Source organism: Saccopteryx bilineata, chromosome 2 (assembly GCF_036850765.1).
Source record: "Saccopteryx bilineata isolate mSacBil1 chromosome 2, mSacBil1_pri_phased_curated, whole genome shotgun sequence".
In the NCBI taxonomy this organism is placed as follows: domain Eukaryota; kingdom Metazoa; phylum Chordata; class Mammalia; order Chiroptera; family Emballonuridae; genus Saccopteryx; species Saccopteryx bilineata.
The window spans coordinates 679,261-688,032 of record NC_089491.1 but is presented as its reverse complement, the minus strand read 5'-3'; the positions used below and the strand labels follow the sequence as shown (position 1 = coordinate 688,032).

Here is an 8,772-nt window from a genome sequence, read left to right as displayed (position 1 = left end):
GACACCTGAGCTTTCACTGGAGAAAATAATTCTATTGACTGAAAAACTACCGATGAAAACAATCCTGTGTCTTGCATTTTCAGATTTTTTTCCTAGTGAAAACAATAGAAAAAGGAAAAAAAGACTGGTACCCCTTCCCCCAAAGTCAATGAAACATGGCAACAACATGGATGAATCTCAGTAGAATTATGCCAAATGTCAGGAAGCAGGGGAAAACGTACATTCCACATGGACCCTTTTATTTATTTATTTATTTATTTATTTTATTTTTTTGTATTTTTCTGAAGCTGGAAACGGGGAGAGACAGTCAGACAGACTCCCGCATGCACCCGACCGGGATCCACCCGGCACGCCCACCAGGGGGCGACGCTCTGCCCCTCCGGGGCGTCGCTCTGTTGCAACCAGAGCCACTCTAGGGCCTGGGGCAGTGGCCAAGGAGCCATCCCCAGCGCCCGGGCCATCTTTGCTCCAATGGAGCCTCAGCTGCGGGAGGAGAAGAAAGAGTCAGAGAGGAATGAGAGGGGGAGGGGTGGAGAAGCAGATGGGCGCTTCTCCTATGTGCCCTGGCCGGGAATCGAACCCGAGACCTCTGCACAACAGGCTGATGCTCTACCGCTGAGCCAACCGGCCAGGGCCCACATGGACCCTTTTTTTGATATATACAATTCTAGAACTGGCACGATTCACCTGCGGTGCTGGAAATCAGATCAGCAGTGACCTGGGGCCAGGGACCTGGAGGATGACCGAGGGGACCTGGAGGACTTTGGAAGGTGAAGGAAAGGTTCTGTGTTTTGATTGTGGCAGTAGTTACGTGGGCATAAACATCTCTCAGTACTTATCCCACGATAAATGGCTGCGTTTTACTGTATGGGAATTATACCACAATAAATTGATTTTTAGGAATATAAGTGATAAGCCTAACGATCTTCTTTCAGCCTTTATCAACATGAAGAGAAGAAGCCTTGAGAAGGAGTGTTTTATTGACCCAATAATCTTGAGAATTCAAAGGGCTGGGTTGCTCATTACTTCCCTGTGAGATAAGGGTGAGGAGGTCGAGGCAAGCAGAGCCAGGAAGGAGGCGTGAGGGGCAAACCGCATCCATGTGCACAGCTCTGGTCTCGCCGCACGCGGTGGCCCAGGATGCTGCCGCACTCCTGCTGAAACACCACCGATGAAAAGAACCCTGCGTTGTGTGTTTTCAGCCAGATTATTTTTCTGCCTGAAACAGATTTCTGCCATTAGAGCAGAAAATGCACAGACACTGTGTTGCTCGCCTAACCTGTGACACAATGACTGCTGTGGAAAACAGGGTCGGAGCGCAGGCACAAACTGGGTGCCCAAGTCAGATCAGATCAGCAGTGACCTGGGGCCAGGGGCCTGGAGGGTGACCAAGGGGGCCTGGAGGATGACCGAGGGGACCTGGAGGATGACCAAGGGGGCCTGGAGGGTGACCGAGGGGACCTGGAGGATGACCAAGGGGATCTGGAGGATGACCAAGGGGGCCTGGAAGATGACCGAGGGGACCTGGAGGATTCTGGAGGGTGAAGGGCTGTGCAAATGCCATAGATCAGACCGGGAGATGGACGTCCCTCGGCCAGCACGAGGCCGGCATTCTGCTACCTTTGGGAGGTCTTCTTCAGTCTTTTATCCTGTTCCTCCTCTTTCTGGAAGTTTCAGTTCTTAGAAAGTTCTTCATACAAACCTTCAATGCTAGTGTGCTCTGTGTGTATTCCCAGCAGAGCGAGAAGGCCAAACACACAGCAGGGACGGCCTGGATGTTGCTGTCACCAGACCTACAGCCTCCACCTTCCTCAACTACCCGCTCTTCTTCCCTGATCCTAAGCTGGCAGAGCCCTAAATAAAGATGTGAAGAGTAATAAACAGAAACCTCATCATTGAGACTGTAATGGAAAGGCCTGCAGGGGGAGCTCCTGGGCCCTTCCACTGATCGTCAATTACCCCAGGCAGGAAAAAATGCCTGCATCTCCAACAGATTCTTCTTTTCTTTTTCTTTCTTTTCTTTTCTTTTTTTCTTTAGAGAGAGGAGAGAGAGAGAGAGAGAGAGAGAGAGAGAGACAGGGACAGGGACAGACAGATAGGAAGAGAGAGAGAAGAGAAGCATCAACTTGTAGTTGCACCACTCTTAGTTCATTGATTACTTCTCATACATGCCTTGACTGGGGGGGGGGGGCTCCAGCTCAGCCAGTAGCCCCTTACTCAAGTCAGCCACCTTGGGCTCAAGCCAGCAACTTTTGGGCTCAAGCCAGCGACCATGGGCAATATATATATATATATATATATATATATATATATATGAACCGTGCTCAAGTCGGTGACCCCAAGCTCAAGCTGGTGAGCCTGCGCTTAAGCTGGCAACCTTGGGGTTTCAAACCTGGGTCCTCAGCAGACTCTCTGTTCACTGTGCCACCACCTGGTCAAGCTTCAACAGATATTTTCTAAGTTAGTACCCCAGCAGGAGGTTTTCTCCCTTGCCCAGCAACAGCTCAGTCGAGGACAGATGGTCACAACCCAGCCAATGAAAAGCCACTGCACTTCCAACTCCTAGTCTCTCCCAAGGGACTCTGTAACACCCCTTCCCAACTTCCCCTTTCTTCTATACAAAAGCAATCCTCTGCTTTGTCCTCTATGACAGTGCCATTCACCATTAGACTGCATATCCTGAATTATAATTCTTTGTTGCTCCCAAATAAATCCATTTTGTTTAATAAATATCTGGCTGGCTAGTTGTTTCAAGTGGACAGACTACATTACCCAGACTCCCTAGCAGTGAGGTCGGCCATGTGACTAAGTTCTAGCCAATGGAATGTGAGCAGATGTGGCAAGAGCAAGTTCTAGGAAGTGTCCTGGAAGGAGTGGACACTAATTAGCCTCTAATTAAGCCCTAGTTAACCTCTTCTTCTCTTTTGCCTTGGGTTGGGATTAGACTCGATGGTTGGAGCTGAGTTGCCATTTTAAGCCATGTGAATGGAAGGCCCACCCTGCAGAACAACAATATTTAAGGAACTGTACCCTAAGGCCACATACTAACCAGTCTAGGACCACCTACTGCCACTTCTCTGATGAGAAACACACTTTGTCTTGTTAACGCCACTGCTGTTTTGAATTTTGTTGTATCTCTTTGGGAAGCTTATGGAAAATTTTGGGCTTGGTTCCACTGGGGGTCTGGTCCACAAGGAAGCCCACCGACCTGCAGAGGTGGGTTTTGCCCATTAGGGGAGTGCACACCAGGGGTGAACCTGGTCTTCTGGTTCCATTTCTGAGCAGGCACAACTTTGAACAGGGTGATTTCTTTCCTTACATCTACCCAACACACGCACGCCTGTTGGAATTGGGTGGAGTGATGGCTGTAAGAGCCTGCAAGTCCAATGCCAACCTACACCGGACCGTCAGAACCTTGCCTGCCCTTGGCCCCCTCTGCTGAGGCGGTAGGCTCCATGAGATGACTAGTCCTGATGGTTCCTAGGGACAGGTGTGGTGTATGTCCTGAAGTGTGACCTGTGGTGGCCATGTCCACAGAGCTGTGAGAGACTCTATGCCTTGCTAACTGTCCACTCATGACCCTAGGGCCCTGGAATGTATTCCATACTCCATTCTACCCAAAAGGGGAACAGCACACACATTAGTTGCTCGATGAGGACCATGATGGGATTGTAGCTCCAGGCCCTGGTTTGGATTTTCTTGTAAGGACAGCAGAAGCCACGAGTCATTTTTCCTGAGACATGCTGAAGGTGCAGCTGACGCTGCCCACCCCACTCCCCGCCTTCCCTGCCCACCCTGCTGGGGGCCTCTATGATCGCCCTTCCACAGGCGTCCAGATATTCTGGTCCTTTTCCATCTCCAAGCCCCACAGATTGGCTGGGTTGTAACTTGAGCAACACCCCCTAAGGCCTGCTGGACATTCTCTCCCAAGGTCACCCAAAGGAGACATGGAGGATTCTGGACTCTTCTCACCCTTTCTCAGTTTCTTCTCTGGGCAATCCTGCACTTTCACCCTGTTCTCACACCTAGTAAAACCGGCTCTGGTAGTTGCGGCCAGAGCTCGCTGCTCAGACCTGGCCTCGGCCCGGTCACTCTCATAGGAACCGCTTTCAACTCTCGTCTTCCAGGAGACGTAAATTGGGCTCCATAGCAGCGGAATTCGGGCTCCCGACCCCGGAGAGACTGGTGCCGGGCGCCGGCCCGACAACTCCACCTCGGGCCCTGGTGGCAGCGAAGTGCTGCTGGCAGGGGTCTTGCCCACCTCGGATCACCGGGACCCTGGGCGCAGTGCCCGCCGTGGCCGCGGAGAGGCAGCACAGGCCATGCTGCTCGGTCCTCCGCCGGCTCCCTTACCCGGGTCTGAGACCCGCCCCGGCGCAGCTAACCCGGGATTCGTTATCCGAAAGCCTGCAACTCACTGCGGACGCTGCCGCCGTTCCCACTCGTGGAATTCCCGCGCGAGTTGAGGAGCGGCGCGTAGGGGCAGGCTCGCGGAGCCTCCTACCCCCATTCCTAGTCGCCCCTCAGACACCAGTGGGCTCTATAGTAAGCGTCCCAGTCTCCCGCTGGACCTAGCCTCCACCCCCTCCCTCGTCTCGCCAAGTCCCGGGGGGGTCCTCAGGCTCCGCCTCCGGGGTTGCTCCCACCGTACCGGTTGATCAACCACCCAGTCCTGGGGGCGGGCAGGGGTGTCCGACCATTCATCTCCGCTCAGAACCCCACCCGCGTGGGGCGTACCCGATCCCCACGCACAGCAGCGTCTGGTGGGGGGTGCTGGGGGCGCGAGGGAAGCTGATCGAGCCGCGGGTTCCAGGCCGTGACCCCAGGACAGGGATGACAGCTGGTATCTACCGCTCACACCCCGCGCCCGGCGAGTGGGTGCGCGGGGCAGTCTGCGAGCCAGGGCTGCAGGGGCGGTCCCCCCACCCTGTGCCCCCACTCTGCCCAGTGAGCTTTCCGGGTGCGCAGGCGGTCCCGCCCCCACCGGCCGTGAATGGCCCCGGCTGGTTTTGAATACAAAGACCTGGCTTTTGTAAACGCCTGCCCCCACCTCTAGCCAGGCCCCCCACGGCCCGGCTTCCCCGCCACTGGCGGGCCGTCAGCCTCCCCACACTGGTTTTACTAGCCGGGTCCCCTAGATTCATTCCCCTTGCCTGCCCCACCATCGCAGTTCCCCCCAGCCTCCCACCCAGGCAGGGTCCCCCCCCAGGGTCCGCCCCCCCCCGCCTCCCCCTCCAGCTCCTCCGCTGCAACCCCCCCCCACGCCCGCCACCAGCCCCGGCCCGTCGTCCCCGCCTCCCCCCGCCCTCATTAGCATAGCAGCTGCTCGCCGAGCGGGGACCCGCGGAGGAAAGGGCAGAGGCCTCGGCAATGAATGGGGGCCGCGGCTTTGGAAGGGGCAAGAGAAGAAAGACCGACAGACGGACGCACGGAGGGACGGTCCGACGTAGAGCAAAAGAATGCGCCTGACCAGGGGAGGGGAGTGTTGGTGGGGGGAGCAGAGCCCAGGCCGGCCTCCAGAGACCTGAAGCCACCAGGAGGGGGCCCGCCGCCGGGGGCCCCCGGTAGGAGCCCTCGTGGCGATTCCCAGACTTCTCATGGCCCCCTATGGCCTGCGTCCTCACTCTCTGGCTTCAGGCTTTGTCCCCCAGCTGCACCAGCGCGGCCCCCTTTCCGTACTTCGAGGTCCAGGTGGAAGCAGGCCTCTCTGTGGGCTCCGCACAGGCGTCAGGAGGCAGGCACTGGGGCTCCCTGGAGTCAGAGCTGCAGGGCTGTGCCCCTGTGCCTATGAGCACCCCAGTCGGTGCTGACTTGTGCTGAGCTGCAAGGCAGGGGAGGGACAGATCCAGAGTGCAGCCTTCTAATGTCCTCCTAACCCCTCGTCTCCTGGCTCTTGGCCTTCAAATCCTGCTCTCCTCTGGCCAACTCTGTCCTGGCTCCCACGCTGCTGCCTTAGACATTGCTCTTTCTGGCTGACCGTTCTCTTGCGTGTCCTGGTCTCTCTCTGGCATCCATTCCAACAGTAAATACTTCCTGTGTCCGGCCAGGGTCAGGCCAGAGAGATGACAGTTGGACAGGACTTGCCAATGCTCTTGGCTAAAGGAGTGGGGTGGACCTTGTCCTTGTCCATCTGGTCTGTCTTCTTTCTCCATGACAGCCACTCCAGGGTTTCCCAGGGGCCCAGCCCCTGCTTGCCAGACCTCACTACTCTGGGTCTCCTGGTGCCCCTGATTGGGACCTCTACCTGGCCTCCACACACACACACACACCTGCGGGTCCCAGAGGCCAGGCAGAGAGGTCAGCTGTGCTTTCTCACCCTGGCCACAAAGAGGCTAGAAGAAAAGATGTTTCCACCCCTGAAGGCCTGCCTGGGGAGGTGTTAGCACCCATTCCTGTCTGCTGGACACAGGGGTACCAAAGCAAGGGGCTGCCTGCACTTTACCCAGACCCCACGTGGTGGATGAGCCATGGGGCTCCCCGGGGCTCTGCCAATGGAAGGGTGACCAGTGTGTTGTCAGCGCACCTGGAGTCTCATTGCCCCAGAGCCCAGGCTGAAAGATAGTAGAAACTCACTGAGCCTCCCCTGGTGTGAGGCTGAGCAGGGTCCAGATTCCTTTTTGTCCGCACAGAGAAAACTGTGCCTCCTGTGAGAAGCAAAGCTTGTCTCAGTCCAACGTGTCTTTAAAAAAAGAGGACTTAGGGAGCCACAGAGAGTCACACATGGTGATAGCCACGTGTCTGGAAAGCACCCCAGCGCCCAGAGTCTGCTGGCTGCCTGGCCTTTCCACCCAGGGCCAGTGTCCCCCACCCCGCAAGGTAAGACCAAGAACAGCGCTACCTTTGATTGGTTTTAGATGGCTTCTCCCCACTTCCACGGGCAAGTGCCCTGGGTGGGGAATGGAGGCCCTGCCCAGCATGCCTGTGGGTGGCCCATCATGCCTAGGCCTGATTTCATTCTCGTTACCCCAACTCCCAAGTTCTTATAGCTACTCTCCCTGCTGTGGCTAAGCACCCCCAGCTGGCACTCTCAGCCCATGTGCCCCAAAGCTAGCTAGTGAGCGCTGGGCAGCAGAAGCCACCTCCCCAGGGTTTTATTTGCACCAAATAATCCCCTCAGCTCTGCCTGTGTCTAAGGATGGAGCTGGCCCTAGTCTAGCAGGCCAGCTGGGAGACAGTAAATGCCTGTAACACCAACGTGTGGGAGAACCCTCAGGGCAGAAAGCAGCAGGCAGAGAGGCTGGATTGGGGTGGGGGGAGGGCTTTGAGTTTGGGAAGGGCAACATGTCTGACCTGCTAACAGAGAAACTGACACCCTTTAGGCCAGTGGTCCCTACCTTTTTTTTTTTTTTTTGTATTTTTCTGAAGCTGGAAACGGGGAGAGACAGTCAGACAGACTCCCGCATGTGCCCGACCGGGATCCACCCGGCATGCCCACCAGGGGGGACGCTCTGCCCACCAGGGGGCGATGCTCTGCCCCTCCGGGGGCGTAGCTTTGCCGCGACCAGAGCCACTCTAGCGCCTGGGGCAGAGGCCAAGGGGCCATCCCCAGCGCCCGGGCCATCTTTGCTCCAATGGAGCCTTGGCTGCGGGAGGGGAAGAGAGAGACAGAGAGGAAGGAGGGGGTGGGGGGTGGAGAAGCAAATGGGCGCTTCTCCTATGTGCCCTGGCCGGGAATCGAACCCGGCTCCCCCGCACGCCAGGCCGACGCTCTACCGCTGAGCCAACTGGCCAGGGCATCCCTACCTTTTTTGGGCCACCGACTGGTTTAATGTCAGAAAATATTTTCACAGACCGGCCTTTAGGGTGGGATGGATAAATGTATCACGTGACCCAGATAAGCATCAAGAGTGAGTCTTAGACGGATGTAACAGAGGGAATTTGGTCATTTTTAAAAAATAAAAATCGTTCAGACTTAAATATAAATAAAACGGAAATAATGTAAGTTATTTATTCTTTCTCTGCAGACCGGTACTGGTCTGCGGCCCTGGGGTTGGGGACCACTGCTTTAGGCTACTTGCAGAGGGGCCTGAAAGCGGAGAGTCATGGCCAAGTGAAAACTTCCTCTGCCTGCCTTCCGTTCCTCTGGGCGACTAACTACTTCTGCCGGAGTACGTGTCCTCCAGCCCCGCCCTGAAGGAGCCCCACAGGTGGCTCCAAAGCGGGCCCAGGTCTCCCCGCAGACCTCCACTCCAATCCAGGTCAGGGGGGTGGGGTGGGGGGAGCAGCAGGCCCCAGGGCCTGGCTGGTCACCTCATCTCCCAGACACCACTAGGGGTCAGAAATGAGAAAAAGGCCTTTCACTCAAACAGAAGTGAGAAATGATGTTCCCCTAAATATAAAAGATGCCCCTCTGTGCAGGAGGCAGGCCAGCACAAATCCACAGTAGCAAGAAGAGGGGTCTTGTTCCCCACAGAGCCCCACCAATCAGGCTGGCTGGGGGTCAGGGGTGGGAAGAGCTTTGAGCAGAACAATCTAGACAGAGGCCTCAGCTGCTTTGCCATGGTACAGAGGAAAAAAGGGCTGCTCTCTGGGTGCCTGACCCACTGACCCTGGCACCTCACAAACCCTGTATGTGGACCATTAGGGTTAACAGTGGAACCGAGCCCAGAGCCAATTTACCAGGCTCGGTCTTTAGATGAAAACGAGCCAAGCATTGTGTACATGTCACCCACAGACAGCATGTTGCAGCCTGACCCTTGGGGTGCTAAGCCCAAGGAAGAACCAACAAACCTTATTTTTTTTTTAATATAAAAAGTTCAATGAAAAATTTAT

General features: G+C 55.9%; 1 non-coding gene across 1 annotated transcript; it reads right to left on the bottom strand.

Annotated features, from left to right (window-relative positions):
* Positions 1–559: 559 nt before the first annotated feature.
* TRNAN-GUU (transfer RNA asparagine (anticodon GUU)) lies at positions 560–635 on the bottom strand. The gene has a single exon. It is a non-coding gene; the product is annotated as a tRNA-Asn (tRNA).
* Positions 636–8,772: the final 8,137 nt, after the last annotated feature.